Genomic DNA, 21175 nt, shown 5'->3' with positions numbered 1-21175 from the left:
GTGCAGAGAACACTTTCCTTTCAGGAAAAAATTAAAAACTTTTCTCTTTCAGTATTAGGTCATCTATTTAGGGATGACCGTTACATGTTTGGGTTTCCTTGCTCTTAGATGTTGCCAGTGGCGCGGAGATACTCCTTCGGGAGTCGAGTCCTAGCGCGGTATAAGTGTGCAAATAAATAAATAAATAAATTACCACTAGCGCCAAGACTCCTCGGCAATCACACGCTCTTCAAAATTTCTATTTACTTTCTAGTCCTCTGTATGTGGTGTCAATATTCCGAAGAATGAATTTCTTCCATCCTCAGAAGTTCTGGGATGTCCAAATTGCCAGCCAAGTTAATGAGGGAGTATTGTCCCATTTTCATTGTATTAGTGTATGCATCCGTTATTAACTTGTTAGATTCGTTTTTTGTGAGTAGGATTTGTGTGAGGCAAGGCTGAACCCGACCATGGCATTCCTGCATGCAATTTTTTAGATGAAAACAGCTTCGTCTCAGTTCAGAGTCCTGCTTCAAATATTTATTAGATCAGGGCAGAGGAATGGTTCAAAGTTAGAATTTGAGTATTAGAATTAGAGTTTTGAGAAATGCTTCAGCAATATTTGAACCTTTCCCAATTTGAAACATTCGGTTTCAATAGTCAAGGGACGCACTGAGCCTGAGCCACAAGGCAAGAGGCATAAATCCTAGGCGGATTTCTGTGGTTTTCACCTGTGACTTTGTTTTTTAATTCAGAAGTATCCAAATGGACCAGTATTTTTAGAATGTTAGGTTTTGTTCTGTAAGCAATCATTGTTTTGTCAAAAGAGGATCCTTACCACTGGTGTCAATGTGCTGGTTTATAAGGACTAGATTTGAGTGACTTGACTGGCCTGACAGTAGTTTAAAGCACGGACCAGTCTGTCCTTCTGGAGGCCCACCTTCAGAACAAAGAGGCTGTACACTTAGGTTATTTTGCGCGCTTATGCAACTGGTGATTAAAATGAGGATATTGCTAATATAAACAGAGTACTATAATGACTTAATATAAGATTAATGAAAATATCTTTTGATTATGATCTTTATGTTACCTCTTTGAATACATCAAACTCCCCATTTGATCCTAAGGGAACAATAAGCCTTTCAATAGTGAAAAACTAAATTGGCAGTATTTCACTATCAGGACATGCCACACACACCAGGGCATGCCCTACCTTTTACATACACTGCATCCTGCCCACAGGGGTACCTTGGGCCTACCTTAGGGGTGACTAACAAGAAAAGGGGAGGTTAGGGCCTGGCAAGTGGGTGCACTTGCCAAGTCGACATGACAGCCACAGACTGCCCAAAGGCTCTGCAATGGCGGGCCTGAGTTACATTTACAGGCTGCTTACGTGGGTGGCACAATCAGTGCTGCAAGCACACTAGCAGCATTTGATTTACAGTCCCTGGGCACACACAGTGCAAGGTACTAGGGACTGACCAGTAAATCAAATATGCCAATCAGGGAATCATCACTAATCCATAACAATACTTTACAAAGGGAGCACTTGCACTTTGGCACTAAACAGCAGTGGCAAAGTGCCCAAAGCATCTAGACCAGCAAAAACGAATTTCCAAACACAAGGCAAAAACACCTGAGGCAAATGCAAAAATACAGGGGAAACCTGGTGCCCGGTCTAACAGGCCCATAGATTTCAAAATATTTAAAGGCAAAACCTTACACTAATATCTTCCTACAAACATCTGGATGTGAAATTAACCCCTAAACCCAGTAAAATTATTGTCCCGGGTATTTTAGCACTGAATTAATGTATTATTCTAAATTTCCAGCTGTAGCATATTTTGGGACATGTGCTTGACAGTGGCAGTAGATACATGTCGACATTATTGCAGTGCCAGCCAGAGCCTAGTGTGTGTCAGCTGAGGAGGAGGAGCAAGAGTGAGAGCGTGCGAAGCAAGTAGCTACGGAGCTGCGGGAGCTACGGCGGGAGCTACGGAACGAAGCTGTGAACCGAAAAACCCGTAGAGGGAAAGCGGCAGGCGTCGGCCTTAGCGTGGGGACTCGCTCCGTGCACCTCAGGCTTCAGGGCTTCGGGCTGCGCGTCACCGTTCCCACTGTACCAGCACCAGCACCAGCGGAGTGCGAGCTGGGGGCACGGTACCTGGCGCGGGCGTTGTTAGAACGGCGCTGGGAGAACGGCACCTGGTGGAGGCAAGGCGAGGCGTTTGTGTGAGGAGTCAAGACCTGTGAGTCACCGCGCAGGAGCGCCCACCAGGAGAGCAAGGGAGCGGAGGTGAGCCATCCATCGCACTTCCTTCCTCCCCCGCTTCTTTCCCAGCTGCACAATTCCGCTCAATTCCGCCCTCAGAAAGAGCAGAAGTGCCCTCTCTGCTAGTGACAGCGAGGAGCAAGGGCAGTCGTGAGCTGTCAGCGAGCTTCGAGTACATTGCAAAGGCGCCGAAAAAAAAAGAAAAAAAAGCTGTTTTATTGAAACCGCCACTGAAAAGCCTCACCGAAGCCACAGACAGTGACCCTCCCCACCCTCCCCCCTTTCAACAGGCAGAGGCATGGCGACCGGACCGTCTGTATAGTAGCGGTGCCATTTACCCCCGGACCGCCGCTCAGGCAGTTCTGGGGCATTGGGGGGGCTGCTGGCTGCAGGTGCTGGCAGCGGAGGGTGGCTGCCGGCAGTAGGAGAACTGAGGCTGTAAGGGCAGAAGCTGGAGGCAGGCATCGAGGATCCAGCCAAGCCCTAACCTCCCACACCGCCAGGTCAACTTATACTGCCGCCCATTGTACGTGGATACCATTCTCCAGGAGGGAGGCATAATGCTGTACAGCGAGCGTAAAGGGGGTAATTAACCGCTGGATAAGCGCCGTATCGCCCCAACAGTGGAAAATCACTTAAAGCGACGCTGCAACTTCCCACTGGCTACTAACTATTAACTGCTGCATCTTGCATGGTTTCTTCTCCACTACCCCTGCCTCACTACAATCTCATCAAATTCTCCACGCCATTGCTATCGTAGAGGCACTGCGTTCCACCAGGCTCCAGGCTCCAGCACACTTCCGGCAATTTAGACTTCACATTGCAGTCACATCTCACCATCCTCCCGGACGGCAGCTGCTCCTATTTAGTGGGGGCAGACAGGCTTGGGAGGGGGAGTGGAAAAGAGCGGAGTTGGAGGCAAAGGCTGGTGCGGTGCAGGTGGAACAGGTGGCACAGACACCGGGCTGCAAGGATACCAGAAAATCATCCAGACAGCCCTTAAAGGATGAGATCAGGTAGGGTAAGGAGGTCACCAAAGCAAAAAAAATGGACCCCAAAGGCAAAGAAATCCCCACCAGTTGACCAGTGAAAAGCAGATCAGGAAAAAACATCACCAAAGGAAACGGATACAAAAAAAGGGCTAACCCAACTTATCTCTCCAATTGCATCAATGTTCAGAAAAAAGCAGGGCGAGATAGAGAGACTAGAGGCAAACAAAGCTTTTTTCTTTTTGAAAAATCCAGGAGTCACTCTCCTTACGACCCACCAATCTCTTCCGGGTCTACCTACACCTTTAACGCCCGAGAAGGTCTCCTGCAACAAAGGCCCAACACCAATATTCATGAAACTAACTCCCCAGGTACCTTGGGCGAATTCAACTAGCTCACCTGGCTGAAATAGTTACCAGGATGAATTCATAGCAATGGCCCATACGCAGGATGAACTTGGAGAAGGTCTCGACCAGGAAACCACCCTGCAGCAAAAACGCAGTACAAGAGACATTTCTGCCCTGGATTTGAGTAAAACACAGGCAACCGGAATCGCAATAGAGACCACCCTAGATAGTAAGAGGACGAAGGAAGTATTGACGTGCACAGAAAAATCAACAACCAACGCAGAACTCAAAACACCAACAGTAGCATTAACTTTTTTTGAAAAATTCTCAGAAATCAATTCACAAAACCCCCCAACAGTACCACAAACACAGAAATTACTTAATAAAGAGCCCCAGATATTTAAAGCCCAGATACACAGGGAACAAAACACAACCCAAATGGAATTGACCAGTCAGAACACTTCAGAAACATCATGGCTGAAGCTATTAAACTTCACATCAAGTCCAACATTAAATAACGAATTAACGCAAGACACAAGCAAAAACAAAGGGGGAAAAAATATGGGGGAAATAAAATCATCACGCCCCACAGTAAGCCTCACACCAAGCCCAACAATTAACAAGGAATAGCAGCAAAACACAAGTATAACCAACTACAAAAGGGAAGAAATCTCAGAAAAGAAACTAGGCAACACAAACGAGGAAGGGCAGTTTACCCAACTGCAAAGCAAAGGAAAAACAGTGGAAAATCCCAGAGATGGAAGAACTGTTACTCCAAAACCGGGCAACTCCTCACTTCCCCAAGAACTAGCTGATTTGCCATTCTACCAGAATTATGAACAGAGCACTAGAGTAAGCAACTCAGGGTTGTTTCTCTCTACAATAGAAACACTTCAATCAACAGTAAAGGCTTTAAACTGGCAATCCGACAAAATGGATATCCAAGTCGACTTAATGAACACCATAGCCCACTACATTGCGGGGATCGACAATAAATTGGATAAACTAAATAATCTAATAATAACAGCTCAATCAAAGTATACGCTGGAACAGAGTCCCTGCACCTGCGGTCCGATCATAGATAAATTAAATCTCCTTCCCAATCTACTCGAACAAATACTGGCTGTAAGAAAATCAGATCCACATTTCACAAATGAACATTCAACCAAGACAATTATCGATCAAAACCATGCTAACAGTCCAGAAACAGTAAATTTAACCAATAAAATTACTGACCATAATATCCTTAAGATCCCAGAAATGGATACATCTAAAGGAAAGAACAGGGCAGAAATAAGTCCAGCAGTGAACATAACAACTCCAAACAAAACAGCTTCCTTAACAAGGCGACAAAAAAAACGGGAAAGGAAAGCAAGGAATAAACAACCAACAGGACACGCGGAAGAAGGTACCAGAATATTCCCCATATTCACCTCAGCTATAAACAAGGAGGAAACATCAAATACGACGATTCAATCCAGCGTCTCATTTGATCAAACACACAACTCATCAGGACAAGAGCTCCTAGTAAAAAAAGAAAGGGAGGCCCTTCGCACAGAGGCGATAAGCAACGCTGGCATATGCACAGTATTAACGGCTATAGGCGAAACAAACAACAGAGACGCACAGCCGAGGTTGGTCTTGGGCAACGGAACACAGATAACTGAAGCAGTGGAAAAAGGAGGCTGCATAGAAACCGGCAGTACATTACAATCAACCGGCCCTCCAGGCCTACCTACAACCTCGGAGATTCCCGGAAAACGCCAAGAGGCGACGGAGAATAAAAAACGAACACCAGCCAGACAAAGATGCGACGTCTCCCAAGAAAAACGACAAGAAGGAACGAAACACTGCCTACAAGGCAGAGAAGACACAATCCTAAGACAAAGCAGGCCTCAAGGCACGTTACAAGATTCCACAACAGAGGGCATACCTACCAACGTAAATAACAACCAGGAGGTACAATCAAAAATAAATGAAAGAACCACAAACAGTAAAAGCCAGGTCTGGGGTGGAAAAAATCTACCCCCCACTGCGGGTATAAAAATACTACTAAGGCACGGAGTCGGTCACATAAACTTGAACCGCAACGAGGACCTCACTCCAGGGAGAAGAACAGAGTCTGATTACATCAGAGCCCCCCAGACAAACACAGCCACAAATGGAGGCTCAACAAAAGAGAATAACCAGACCAAAATGACCATGATATCCCAGCGCGCACAAGTAATCAATACGCACGGAATACAAACATCTGCCGGGACCGGGCCACACTGCAAAATCAGCCCAGACAACACACCGGAACTAGGGAAAGGCCCTGAGAACTGGTCTAGCAATGACAACTTGCATCTCAAACAACTCTTTTTTACCCCAGAATACGAAACACAGGGGCAGCACGACATTCTCAACAGGGGAAATTTGTTCAAACTTTATGCCAACATTGAAGGGCTTCAACATCTAACTAACACGGACCTACTCTCAGTCAAATTCTGCAAGCAAGATACAACTAGCTCATTGGAACAAACATTAACAACATGGCGAACAGCAGAAACCGCCCAGTTAATACTATCCTTCAGAGAGAGGTTCGATTCATGGGGTATAAAACTTTCCATGCCGGTAAAACCACGCTACCCAGGCCCTCTTGAAGCTTGTCCGGCGACAAAAGGGAAAAAAGAAAATCGGATAGAAAGAAAGGAGCAGGCAATCTCAGTACTACGGAACGCTAGAGGGAACAGCCCTTCATCAACAACCCATCCCCTAACTACAATAGGTAATCAAATAAACTCCAAGGATGACGCCGCCTACTGGCGCTGGCTAACAGATACGTTAAACAAACAGAAAAATAATTGACCCCCCAAAAAACCTCAAAAGGACAGCACCCAGGAAATCTTCCACCTATTGTCCTGGAATATAGCCGGAGCAAGGAAATGGATGGAAGAAGGCTTGCCCCCTCACAACTGGACAGCATGTGATATCTTTGCCCTCCAAGAAACATGGGCATTGGAGGAGCTACCTCTTGTTGGGTACACCCACTTCAATATACCTGCAAGGTAAAATTTCCTCTACGGTCGACCGAAAGGGGGTTTATCAGTTTATATTGCGTCGGACATCCAGATTAACTCAGACCAAATAGCCCCTCATGGGCCAAACATGCAATTAATAAAACTAACTATGCCAGGTAGACCAACTCCGACACTTCTGGTTAACCTCTATGCACCTCCAAAGGCGAAAGAGAAACAAGCTACATTGGATCAGCTAGTATCCATAATCAGGGATAGTCGAAACAATAACCCACCCTGGGATATCATAGTAACAGGTGACTTTAATTCAAATCTAATCTATACGCCCGAGGATGATGAGATTATAGCAGCTGACAACGAATTTTGGAATGTCAAACCTCAAACTCAGCTGCAAACAGAGCGATTCGATCCAATTGGTCGAAAACTGGTAACTAGCCTGGAATTCCTAGGGCTGCGGTTCCTTAACGGAAGAACCAAAGGTGACAATCCACCACAGTACACCCATCTAGGAACCTTGACGGCATCAAGACTCGATTACACAGCAGTCTCTCTTCCACTACTGCGCATATATCTACCTGGAGGGAAAAAATCTAGAGGCCGTGTCCAACTTCAAGTACTTGGGCTTCTACTTTGATAACCGACAAAGCCAATGTCGTACATCACTCAGAGATCAAACTCACTCTCATTTGCTTTTAGATCTTTGGCTAAAAAGCTCTCGGGGCCATCATATAAACCTCTACTGGCAACAATAAAAGCAAAAGTTCTTCCAACCCTGTCATATGGCAGTGTAGGATTGCATGGGAAAGACGCAGATCTGCTCAACAAAATGCAGACAGCCATCTTCAAATCCACCTTCCATATACATCAGGGAGCCTCACTAGCTCAGACGAGGTTAGAATTCGGAATAATAAACGAGACACTGGGAAGAAAGTACGCAAGCATTAAGTACTGGTACACACTGAAACAGAACACGTCAGCCTCGGAATTGCACCAAGCACTATGGGAAGAAATAAGATCTGATGTTAATTCCCCATACAATCAGTATCTTGAAAAGGCCATAACTGAGACCGGAACAAGAAAACTTTGGGAACTCAACTTGCCTTACCCGGCGTTCAAACATGCTATAAACAAGTCGACAAAATTTCACTCCCTCTTACTCGATAAAGCCACGTTTAGTGCCAGAAAACACGCATGGATGGTCATATCAAACTACAAAACACTCGTGGCAGCCCCATATCTAACAATCACATTCCCAGCTCATAGAAAACAGAAATTGATGGGACTCCGTTTGGGGAAATTTCCATCGATTATGGACCAACCAATCTGGGTGCACGACGGACCCAAAATCTGTAGACTATGCGGGAGGAGTAATGAGGACTTCATTCATCTTGTCTGTATCTGCCCGAATCTAGCTCAAGCTCGAAGTTCTCTTTTAAAAAAGTCTATGAACGAAAGGGGCATAAGAACGTGCAGATCTGCGATTATGGCAACCTTGAACCCAGTAGACACGCGATTGAACTGCCTACTACTAAAGTTCCTTGCAGCCCACACCCAAGCGCTAAAGCACACCCTGGCGCCCTGTCCACAAAAGGATAACATAACTGAGGTAGCTCGGGGAGAGAGCTCTCTGGAACATTAAAAGAGAAAAAAAAACAAGAACTTCTGCACTAAGTTAGACAGACTGTATTTTAATTACACTTTATTCTATTCTAAATAACAAACTTGGTATTAGACTGAGATTGCTCTAGAACATACCAACAGAGATCGCACTTAAATATCAAGAAATTTTAAACATATTAGTCGACTCTTTTAAAATGTATTGTTGTGGTTTTAATTAACTGAAACAATAAAAAAAAAATTCACTTCACTAATGTCGACATTATTGTATGGAGATATTTATGTAGGCTGTTTTTAAAGTCTCTTTTTATGGAAAGATGTGTTTGGCATTTCTGTTCTCTCATATTACTGAGACAAGTGGACAGTAGCTAGAGAGGGGGGACCCAGGCCATGATGGAAAAGCGGCGCGCCATTTTGATCTGGTCTCACTTCCTCCAGGAGGAGGTTTGTGGTGGCTGGAGGGTTCAAACATTGCAAGAACGAGGCATGGGCTGTATTTCTGTCTTCAATGGACTCAAATATTCGACCTGTCTTCTTAATTCCTTATGCAGTTATACTCAGAGGTTGACTCAATATTGGCCAATATAAGAGACCTGTGGTTTCATGGAAGGCTGCGGAGACGGGCGCTTTGAAGCTCAGCATTGCTACACCTGCATGCATGGTTGATACAAGTGTCATCGGACATGGGACGACCTGGCCCCAGCCCTACCAGCGCTTCTATGTCTCCTGACTGCTGAGAACATTCCTGAGAGCCAGCCTGCCTCCGCCCAAGAAGACATTTGCTCCCAGGGATACAGTGAGCATGAGGAACTTTGTCACCCGTTACTGGCTCTGCCTTGTGACGAGAAGATTCTTACAAAATAAATAAATAAAAGGGAACTCTGAAGAGAGCGCCGTCCGCCTGGCAGACAAACTCCGCAGGCCTGGGGTCCGGAGAGGCACCGACACGAAGCCTTATAATAAAATTCAAGCCCCTGTAATTGCATTACATTACTTATAAAAGTGGAGCAGCGTCTGGGGCAACGCACAATGAGTCTGAGTCACTAATCTGAAATGCCGGGGACATTATTTGTTTCATTAAAAGGTACAAATACCGCCGGGCAGAGAGGCGTATTAGCATCAGAAGCGCTAATGGCTGCGTCCCCTGCCCGCACTCTGTAACAAAGACACCGAGTGAAGAGCAGCGCGCGCACAGCATTAAATCGTGCACTGGACGCAGCGCATCGCTTCTTGGCTGCAAATTCTTTTCTAACACGATGGAAACAGCATGTATTCCTGAGATAAGAGTAGTCATTAATGATTTCTATTACATAACGCACGCTATTCCCAGTTTAAGTGTCAAAATGTGGGAACAGGGCCATATAATTCTGCTTTTCCGAATGAGTGTGAGCGCCTGGGAGTGGCTGGAAGCCAACGTGTTGACACAATAAAATACAGAAGGACTCTCGCCCCATCTTTACTCCTGCTTCTCCCCCTGGCTGGTGCCTTCCTCCCTCGCATCGTGTTTACTTCTTTTTCACCTGTGGGGCCACTCCTCCCACTCACCACATCTTTACTGCCAGGCCCCTCCTTATTCTGTCTGCTTGTATAACTCTAACCCACCCCAGACTCCCCCACTCTCCTCATCGTAGTGGACTTTCCTCCCCCTTCATTTACTACAGGTCCACGTGTGATGTCCTCCACATCTTTACTGCCCTTACTTCTTGAGAGCCTCCGCTACTCCCAGTAGTAAATACTACTAATGCCTGCTTCCTTGGTGTAGTGCGTGACACCCTGGGGTCTCTGAGTACTGATCTCCCCACGTAGAGGAGGCGATGAAGAGACTTAGGAGTGGTGGAACAGGTGGGTAGAGGTTGGTGATGGAAAGGAGGCCGGTGTGACATGAGATCGGGAGGGTGGAAAAGGGATGTGGATCCTGAGCCTTAGAGGGGTGGGGAGGCAACAAGAGGTGGGGAGGGAGGATGGTAGGAGAAGGTGGGGACAGTTGTGTGGGAGGCAGGGCGATGATTACGAGGACTTCTTGACCGTACGCAACGCCCACAATGTCTTCAGAGCACACCCCAGCTCCTCAAACATCGTTTGGCTCAAAAAAGGATCAGCAAAAAATGTAATGGTTCTTAGGGCAGGCCTTAATTTTAATTAATGAAATACATTGAGTATCAAATGATTTAAAGTGTGCTAGATTGGGCAGTCTCACAACCATAGAACTTGAAATCAACATGAACTTGCATGCTATCTGTCATCCGATATGTGCTATATGTCATCGAATGATACAGTTCCGGTCTGCACTGCTGTAAGCTGGGATTGTATTATCCGATTGCATATAGCTTGCAAGTTCAAAAAAGGACCACCCCTTTCTCCCTCAAGTTCCTCCACCTTGCCTCTCCTTTTCATCTTCCCTTGTCTGACGACCCACAGACCTTCTCTCCTTTACCTCCTTTTTGGTCCTATTAACCCTCCTCACTCATCACTTTGAACCTTCATCTTCGTCAGCGTCCTATGCCCAAGGCCTTTAACACACACTCATCAGCTCCATGCGTGGCTGTTGGAAATGGGATCCCCGGCTGGCCAGGGCTTTCGCCAAAGTCAGTCAGAGACCACCACTCCCAAGTCAGGGCAAGGGAGTTACACGCCAAGATAACCTCTGCTCACCCTCTAGGTAACATGGCGCGAGCAGCAAGGCTAAACCTGGAGGTGATGTAAGTTAAGTATTTGCACACGCACCCCATCAACAACGCCCAGGGCCCACCACAAAGGAAACTCCACACAAGGTTATATAAAAAAATAGCCTTTGTATTATAATAAACATACATTAGATAAGACACACATATTGTTACACTGTGCCAACAGGCACGGGCGGAATTTACAAGGGATATTGTACAGGACAGGGCCACCTGGACCACTGTCAAGGGAATGCACTTTTAGAACTTAGCACTTCTTAGATCATGGAATAAAATTACTGTAGCACAAAAATAGAACTTGTAACACACAACCAGTCACTACTGGTACCAGGTGAGCACCACCTATGCAACCCTCACTATCTTAGGAGATCACACAAGGAACCTGGGCCTCGTTAGTACCACCTGTACTAACAAGAAGGAAACCACCTGAGTATCGCTATACCTGTAGGGGTCTAAGGAAGGAAACACATGATGCATCACAATACATTCAGAGGTGTAAAAGCACCACACATGATGAATAAACTACCCATTGAGAGGTGTAAGAAAAGTACAATTGCAATGGCGCCAAACTCACAAGTCACCACCTGTGACTGACCCTGTGTCCCAATGTCAGGGCCTAAACGTAGCAGTTGCCCACAAAGTGCTGGGCAACTGATGCAGGGAAAGTTAGGGCAACGTTGGAGCCTCTCGGGGCTCAAGAATGAGGAAATGGCACCCTCAGAGCCTCGCAGGCTCTGCTCTCCAGAACCACTGTGCCCCAGAGCCTCTCAGGGCTCTCTGACAACTGGGGGCACAAGAGCCTCTCAGGGCTCGTGAAAGCAACTGTGGGCTAGGAGGAGCCTCGGGGCTTTGAACAAAGAAATGCCCTCTCCAGAGCCTCGCTGGGCTCTGCACACGAAATGCCCTCTCCAGAGCCTCGCTGGGCTCTGCACACGAAATGCCCTCTCCAGAGCCTCGCTGGGCTCTGCACACGAATTGCCCCCAGGAGCCTCGGGGCTCCTCAACACTGGTGGGGGCTTGGTTGGAGTCCCTCGCGGGGGACTCAGAGCAGGGGCAACAGCCCCAAGAGCCTCAACCGGCTCTACACAACGAAATGCTCTCTTGAAGCCCTCGTGGCTTCACTCCGCACTTTAGCGCTATCTCGCGCTACCAGAAAGGGGGGGGGGGGGCGGACACCGACAATGTGTCCCGGCGCCCCTCCCTCCAGCACTGCCACACTCACCGGCTTCGCGCTGGGTCCCAGCTGAGTCTCTCCTGGGCGGCGGCTCTGCACGAGAGCTCCCGCTCCTCGGGGGCTCTCTACACACTTCTCCTTGGTTTTCCTGCTCCTCGCTGGGCTCCGGGGCTCTCCCTCGCCCTCGGGAGCCCCGGGGGCGGGACGCCGGCTGCAAGGCGGGACTTCCGGTCGGCCCGCTACCTGATTGGCCGGCCGGCCAACCACTTCCGGGTCGCCGCGGGCAGTGCGGCGGCTCGCTTTAGGCAGGCAGGCGGGATCCCATTATCCGAGGAGTGGGCTCCCTCGTGATAAATTACGAAAGCGGGCAAAATAAAGCGGCAATGAGCGGGGTGGCACCCGTGCCGCCAAATCACCACCCGGGGCGATCAGATGCCGGGTGGGCACCGGCAGGGCACCCACAGCGCTAGCAGCGCTAGCCACGGAGGAAAGGCGCTCCCAAGCGCCAGGGGACGAAATAAAGCGCTCTCAGCGCTAGGAGCCCACTGAAGCGCTCTCAAGCGCTAGCCAAGGGATTTCAGCGCTCCCCAGCGCTGAAGGGCAGAGAGCAGCGCTCTCAGTGCTGTAGGCACAGCACAAGCTCCAGCAGGGGCTGGAGGCAGGCAGGGGGGCAAGGCTGGGCCAGAGCCAGCACACTGGGTCTCCAGGCAGGGAGACAGTCCAAGTGGCGGTCCTCCTGGCCCCAGCAGCAGCAGCCCCCTCTGGCAGGATCCAAAAGCAGAACAACATTCATGGGGACACAGCCCCTTCTTATACTGTCAAATCCTTTGTTTCAAGGTGCAGGGTGGGGGGAAAACCAGTTGCAGCTGGCTTGGGAGCACTCTTGATGGCCCAACCACCCATTTCTTTCACTGGGGAGGCTAGGGTCGTTAGACACACCACAGGGGGGCGGAGCCAGCATTGTGTGGGGAAAACCCAGCCCATCCAGGACACAGGTACACTCCTCCCACACATCACTCATGCTAATCTCACACTCACCACCGGGCAGACCCATCCAGACTTCCTGGAGCCTGGCATGCCAGCCAGCTCCAGCCAATCACGCTCCAGCACCCTCACTGCACACATATCTCTATGTCCAGAAGTAGCACTTCCCTTCTAGACACATACATGCCGCATACACCATCTCGCAGCATTCACTCTCACGAGTTCACACATACTAAACTCGAGCCTGCACTCCCCACGCATCAGGAACTACCAGGGACACACACATTCCCCATGCATTCCTATGGGAGGGCAGGCCAGCCATGCTACACGCACGCACTTTCACTCTGGGACCCAGGGAAAAGTGCGCAGAGACCCAAAAAATCACTGACACAGGGTCACACATAAAGCAAAAAGTTTAGAGGTGAACCTGCCCTGCGGGCCAAGTCCAACAGTGGCTGAAAAAGAGACCACAAAGACCTCTCACTCCCTCACTCTCTTCCCTCCCTAAACTACCACAACAACTGCCTTGTCCTCTGTTTTACCCCCTGTCCCCTCCTAATCATAAATACTCTATTACATCCATATCGTCAATACCTTTTGTCTGCCTTCTTTCAGTAACCAACCTCTACTCACCTCTTCTACCACCCTTTAGTCTGTGAAGACCCTCCTCTTCCTCCAGATGAGGCTTCCACGTCTATATCACCGTTTCCTCGTGATCCTCAGCCATCCCTTATCACTAGCCACCCGCAGTCCTTTACAACTACCTCTCCCCGGTAGAACGGGCTCCTCATAAATGCAAAAGTACTGCTCGAAAATCTACGATTTGATGTGGGACTCAACTTGAGATCTCCACTTCACTGCTGAAGCATGTCTAGACGATCATGATGCTCCGCGTCCCCTACTTTCTTCTCTGCCAAACAACGGTGCTTTCACGAACACCTCGCTAGATGCTGTCTTACAGATAACAGTAAACCACTTCAATTTCTACATTCTGGGAGAGCTTAATATCTGGTCCGATCCAACTGACCTTACTCAAACATGATCCCTCATGACAAACTTACAGCCTCTTCACATCTACCAACTTGTCTCTGTCAACTCATTCATCTGGAAACTCCAAGGGAGCAATCTTCACACCAAAATAAGCCGCAATAAGAAGAAACCTTCTCATAAGCTGAACAACCATCACCTCACCTCCATCTTTGCGAATCTCCCTTTGAAACAACTACTAAAACATCAATAGCAAACCAAACTACTTACAGATAAAGGAAGTTGCTCTAATTCTCACCACTTTATTCACTTCTCACTAAGACCGCTCTTGCCAAACAAATAAGAGAAGTTAAATGGTTCGACAACTGTCTCATGGGCAGCACCAACAAACTGATACCCCCCTAAAAATGGCTTCATGCCCTAGTCACAAAAAGAGGACACATTACCTCAGCGAGAAGAGGAAGAAGTTAAAGAGACACCTGGGAGCTTGAGGCCTAAAGAGGAAAAAAGAAAACAAAAAAAGACAAAGCACACAACCACTACCTCAATATCAGATAACAATCCTTTTCTGAAGAACACAAAAAGACATAGTGCAGCACACACATAAAGAGGAAAAACGAGGAGAAATAAAGAGGCATATTATCAAGGGGGTTTATCTCTGCTTTTTTGGCTTTAAAAGCCAAGAAAGCGGAGATAAAATTATCTCCCTATTACCTAGCTGTCGCTAACACCAGTTAGCGACAGCTAGTAGGAGATAGCGACCATCTTGGGCCCCACTTTGCATGTCAGTGATATTTATCACTAATGACATGCAAAGTGGGCGTGCCAAGATGTTAGCGACTGGAAACAGTCGCTAACATCGCTATCTCCTATTACCAACTTTTGGAGATATTCGCGCTAAGAGCGAATATCTCCAAATGCTAACACCTGCCCTGAGCAGTTCTTAGCCATGTTATCCAATGGGAGGTGGATAACATGGCTAAGAGCATTAGCTCGGTAATGCATGAATATCGCGGACTTTTCAGCGATATTCATGCTTTGCGGGCGTTTTTTATCGCATTTGCGATAAACCTTGGTAATACCAAGGTTTATCTGCGATAAAAATCGCCGCAGCTCAGTGGTGAATTTTTGTCTCTAACCAAGCAATAGCGATAATTATCGCTATTGCTTGGTAATATGCCCCAAAGTTATTTCTCCTCGTTGCGCCTTCCCTAAGGAGGTGTAAGGTTCAGGTGAATCCCCAGGTTTACATGGTTTTGAAAATCTGGGAATGCATCAAAATCCATGGGTGTTGAGTAAGAATACTCACCACAACGCCCATAGAACTCCTCCGTTGCGCAGAGTAAGGCAACACAGCTATTTGCACTGCCTTTCCTTACTCCATATCTATGATGCCATTCAAAGCCACTCAAAGTGGCTCTGTGTAGCCTCATAAATATGATTTGGTGATTCGTGCCGTCGTTGTGCCACAAAAAGTGATGCAACGGTGGTGCAAGGGGCTCGTAAATACGCCCCTGAGTGGCTGCTTTTAAAGGACTGCTGAAGCTACCCTCTGTCCTCTGTCTTTAATACTCTGCATCACAAGATGTTTCCACTGAGGCTAGAGGAACTTTCTTTCCAAAGAAACAGTTCCGACTGGATCCCTGCCAACTTTTACAGCAGATGTAGCATCATATTGCTGCACCCCTTCACCCCAACTCCTTCCATCATCAGCGGTGGCATATCTCAATGTTTGATCATCCCACTATTCCCGTTCAACCTTGTCCTCACTCCCTACAGGGCCCTCATCTGGTACTTCAACTTACCGAGATCAAGCTACACTCACTACACACAGATCATCCTACAGGTGGAAAACCAAACAGAGGTAGACGTGTCAGAACGTGACCACTGCATCTGAGTTATCCAAAAATCAATGCTTTGCAACCAACCTAAACTCAACTCTTCGAAAACGTGGGGGCATATTATCAACAACTAGCGATATTTATCGCTAAATAAGCTTAGCGACAATTCTCTATCGCCGTGCATCGCCGGATTTTATCGCAGATATAATGGGCTATTAGCAGCGTTTATCTCCAATGCGATAAAATATTCAATGATAGCGGCTTAATGCGTGAATATCGCTGGAAATCCAGCGATATTCAGGCATTAACGCCAATAGGGTCTTAACTGGATATACAGGTTAAGAAGTGGTTTGAGCAGGCGTTAGTTTTCAACGATATTCGCGCTTAGCACACATTTTTTCAGCGCTACGCCTGCGTTGATAATAGGCGATAGCGATGTTAGCAACTGCTTTCAGTATGCCCACGTTGCATGTCATTAGTGCTAAATATCGCTGACATGCAAAGCGGGCCCCTGATGTTAGCGACAGCTTGCTAATAGGGCGATGAAATTATCGCCACTTTGCTGCCGAAAACGGCCGCAAAAGGGGCGATCATTTCATATCTCCTGCCTTAGTAATATGCCCCGTAGTTCCCAACCTGTGGAGAATGAAATAACAACTAACTGAGAACAATCAGGCCCAGGAACCTGACCCCCCCACCCCATCAACATCAAATGATTTCAAGAAATCTTAGAGTGAGCATGAACTCCTAACTTTCTCTTGTCCCGCAAGTGATTCAAGTCAGAAACACAAGACAAACTCTTTGTTGTAAGGTATATGTAACATAAACACTAAACAAAATAACTGTAGTTTTTCACCATCAAACAGGTGAACACTCGCTCCTTCACTGCTCTCACTCAAAGTCCTGTCATTAACAATCCACAGCTTCCGAGGTGGAGTGGTCCACACCTCCAGAACCGTTCAGGGGAAGTGGGTCATGCGGCGTATTGGGAAAGGAAGGTTGAGCAATAGCCGGGTGGAATAAGGCATGAGAGAGAACAAGGGGAAAAGTGAGCATAGCATACCACACTCTTTAAGACCTCTTCCCTTATCTTGGCTTCATTGTCCTAGGAAATTGCAAGCCACGGTCACGTTGTCATTTCTCAACTAAACCACGCAAATGGTCTTTAACTAACTTCCTACTCATCCTACTTCAAAAACTATAAAGGATCCACAATGCAACAGCAAGACCATGGCAACAAATCACACAAGTGTGCCACTGGCTCCCTTAGTCATATGCTCCGAGTGTATTGCCCAAAGGGACATGAAAGGTAACAGTCTAATATTTGTCCAAGCTAAGTTTCAGAGATCTTCACAGACCAGAGCGCTCTGTTCTAGACTCTTTTGGTCGCCCCCGCTACAATATCAAACACCTTGTGGAACTTTCACGCAGCAGAATTGTGTAGATTGGTACTTGTGTCCTGTGTATCTATTCCTGGAGCCCATCTACAAATGCAAGAAACATCCAAGATCACCGGAAAGTTAAGAAGTCGTGGAAGGTCCGAGCCAGCTACTTCCGGTTGCTACGGGCAGCGCTCTAGTTGTTTGGACGCTGGGGGGGACATAAGGCAGATGTGTAATCGGCAGCGCAGCGGACGAGCGCAGCGGGCGCGACGAAGGCGCGCCGAAGTTGCGCCTATGTTAAGCCCGTCTGCGCCCATCCGCGGCCGGGCACGGGCCAGGGCCCTGCCCCCTGCCCCTCCGAGAGGACATATACGCTGGAGCTTAGCTGATCTGCTGTCCCTCTGTAATCTGAACATTAGCAGCTCGAGCCTGCATGGTATGAGTGTTGAGGAGAACACTGGCTGCAGGCTGTGCCAATTCACCTACAACCTGGCCAAAACGGAAAAAAGTGAGCACCGTGATCTAGTTTGTGGCCTGCTGAATGTTCGGTCTTTACGGAGGCCCAAACTAGATATTTATGACCTCCTCAATGAGAAGCAATGGGATCTAGTCTTCCTCACGGAAACGTGGCTAGACGGTGACTCTACCCCAGATGCCATTGAAGCTATTCCGGAAGGTTACACCCTGATGAGGCAAGATAGATTGACAGGTGGAGGGATAGCCATTGTCGCTAGGCAGGGGCTTCGCTGCCATTTGGAGCAGATTGTGATTAAGGAAAGCCAGGCGGGTGCCTTTTCCATTCAGGTGAATGGGGGCTATACAGTGAAGGGCCTTTTGATATACAGGCCGCCTGGCCCGTCCGCCAGATTTGGCGAGAGCCTGGTAGAAGGTATTACAGAGGCCGCGCTGCGCGCGGATACGTTTTTGGTGTTAGGTGACCTCAACCTACACCTGGACGACCCTGCGGATAATGCGGCCGGGGACCTCTGTCAAGAGATGAATGCACTTCAGCTTGAGCAAAAAGTAAATGATCCCACCCATCAGCCACTTATTGGACCCTATATTTGCTAATAGGGGACAGGTGGAGGCCTTGACACCCGTACCCATCCCTTGGTCGGACCATTATCTGGTGCCCTTTTTGATACATATTCCGGGAGCCAGGCCACCGGAGCAGTCGGCACCAAATCGTCCGAGTCGGAGATGGGCTACCTTCTCCCAAGCCAGGTTCAATGAGGCACTTGTTGTAGGGGGTGGTCCAGGGGGGGAGGATGTGGAAAAAGCTAACACTAACTTGGATCAGCGTATCACTGAGGCCTTGGACCGTGTTGCTCCGCTTGCCCTGGGCAGAACGGGGGGACGTGAACAGAGAACAGCACCATGGTATAGTGAGGAGGTGCGGGCAGCCAAGGTCGCGCGTAAACGCGCAGAAAGGCAGTGGAGGACAGCTTTCGCCACTCAAGCTAAAGCTGACTATATTGCGAGTAGACGCATCTACCACAGATTAATCAGGAAGGCCAAAACGGCGTATTACGCCACCAGGATAAGGGAAGCAGAAAACTCCATGAAGGAATTGTTTTTAATATATAAATCACTCTCGGCTGGGAAGCCTACGGCAGTCCCAGAAGAATTCTGCTCGGTGGACAGCTGTAACCGAATAGCGGAGTTTTTTGCTAACAAGGTAGCAAACATCTATTCAGCCTTTCCAAGCCAAGCTAGCACGGTCCCCGAGTTTGAGGAGGAGATCAGGGTGAGGGGAGAACAACGGATGCTGACTTCATTTGCCACCCCGCCCACTGAGGCACTCATCCAAATCTGCGCATCAATAAAGTCAGGCTCCCCCAGGGATCCCACTACGCCCAAACGCCTGATGGGCAGTTTGCACGTATTAGAGCCGTATATCCGTCATCTTTTGGATATCTCCTTTGGGACCACACTGTACCGGATGCCTGGAAACGGGCAGTGGTCCTCCTTCTCCAAAAAAAGCCCAATATTAGCTATGATAGGTTAGAAAATCTTTGACCTATTTCTCTCCTGCCATATATGGCGAAGGTTGCGGAGAAAACGGTGAACCTCCAGCTGATGGATTTTGTGGAAGAGGCTTCCTTGCTTCACGATTCTCAGTTTGGCTTCCGTCCGCGGCATTCGACGGAGTCAGCACTGCTTATGGCAGTAGAGGCCTTACGGCACGGAGTGGATGAGGGCCAGACTATGGCCCTGATCCTCCTGGACCTAAGCACAGCATTCGACACTGTAGCTCATTCCATCCTGCTACATTGTCTGAATGATGGAGGGGTATCAGGAGCTGCGCTTAGATGGATCCAGTCATTCCTGACTAACAGATGCTTTCAAGTCCGTCAGGGAGAATGCTATTCTAGGGAGATCAGCTTGGGCCAGGGCGTACCGCAGGGCTCGTCCCTGAGCCCAACTTTGTTTAACCTATATGTCTCCCCGTTGGCGGCAATTGTTGAAAGTCATGGCCTCCGCCTTGTGTCATATGCCGACAACACGCATTTGGTCATCTCCCTCTCACGCACGCCTGGTCTTGCGGCGGACAGTTTCAGAGTATGCATGCAAGAGCTGGCAACCTGGATGTCCGCCAACTGTTTGAGACTGAACAGTAGCAAGACCGAGGTACTCGTGGTGGGGGGAGGGCCATCGATCTGGTCGTCGGCATGGTGGCCACCCTGTCTGGGAGAAACACCTGTCCCTTGCCAGGAAGCAAGGAATCTTGGGGTATGGCTTGATGCCGACCTTGCTTTTGGCCCCCAGATTGGCCGGATGGTGGGGGTATGCTTTAGAGTCTTAAAAACTCTGAGGAAGGTCTTGGACCTCCTGCCTATTACAGCTTGTCGGACGCTGGTGCATGCCTTTGTCACCTCGTGCCTAGACTACGGCAATTTGCTGTATCTGGGGGCCACGGGAGGGGTTATCAAGCACCTCCAAGTGCTGCAAAATGCAGCTGCTCGTTTAGTTCTGAGGCTCCCCAGGAGATCACCCTCCAAGGCAGCGCTCCAGGCCCTGCATTGGCTTCTGGTCAGGAGCAGGGTGGAGTTTAAGGCTCTCTCCACGTGTCACCGCATGCTGAGCGGTAAAGCCCTGGTCCCGCTTCAGAGTCTGGTCTCTCGATATGAACCAACACGGGACCTGCGCTCTTCTTGTACAGGGCTACTGAAAATTCCAAAAATAAAGAAGGCTTGAATGGGGGGCAGGTCTTTTAGATATCTGGCTGTCAAGCATTGGAATGCCCTACCAATAGAGCTACGTTTGGAGCCTTCAGAGTCTACTTTCAGAAGAAAACTAAAGACTCACATATACGGGAGGTAGGCGGCTGTGAGGGCTGCTTGGACTGTTTACCCCACTTACCATAGCGCGGGGTCACGCCGGTGCGCGTAACCAGGCGCTCTACAAATTTCCCTAATAATAATAATAATAAAGAAGTCACAAATCTCCAAATACTGTCGCTCACCAGGAAAGTACAAACACCAAATGATTCAGGACCATTTCCATGAAAGAACAGGAAGCTATCCCACCTCAAGAAGGATGTGCAATTCCACATATGCAACTATCTCTCATTTTTCTTTTTCCAACCCGAGCCGAGGACAGCAACATGATTGCAAGGTCACAGGGAAAACATGGTCACTGCTCGTCATGCACAATACCATAACAGTTACCACACAGGCAACCGCACAATCAATACCTTTCTAAGCATAAGCATACACAATAATAATAAAATATGGGGAATATTATCAAGAAACGGTGTTAAAATTATCGCTGCTTTAGCGGCAGGAAACTGCTGCTAAAGCGGCGATAATGGGCTTGATAATATGCCCTTGTGAATTCCCATAGAAGCCCATGTTCTGGTGTGGCTTTAACACCCTTCTTGATAATATGCCCCATAGTTTCTC

The 21175-nt window shown here is 48.2% G+C and overlaps 1 protein-coding gene across 1 annotated transcript in view; it reads left to right on the top strand.

Annotated features, from left to right (window-relative positions):
- The window catches only part of DOC2B (double C2 domain beta), a 2292694-nt gene that overhangs the window by 1478118 nt on the left and 793401 nt on the right, over positions 1–21175 (top strand). The window lies entirely within an intron of this gene.

This window comes from Lissotriton helveticus, chromosome 3_1 (assembly GCF_964261635.1).
Source record: "Lissotriton helveticus chromosome 3_1, aLisHel1.1, whole genome shotgun sequence".
Lineage (NCBI taxonomy): Eukaryota > Metazoa > Chordata > Amphibia > Caudata > Salamandridae > Lissotriton > Lissotriton helveticus.
This window is presented reverse-complemented; position numbering and strand designations above follow the sequence as displayed.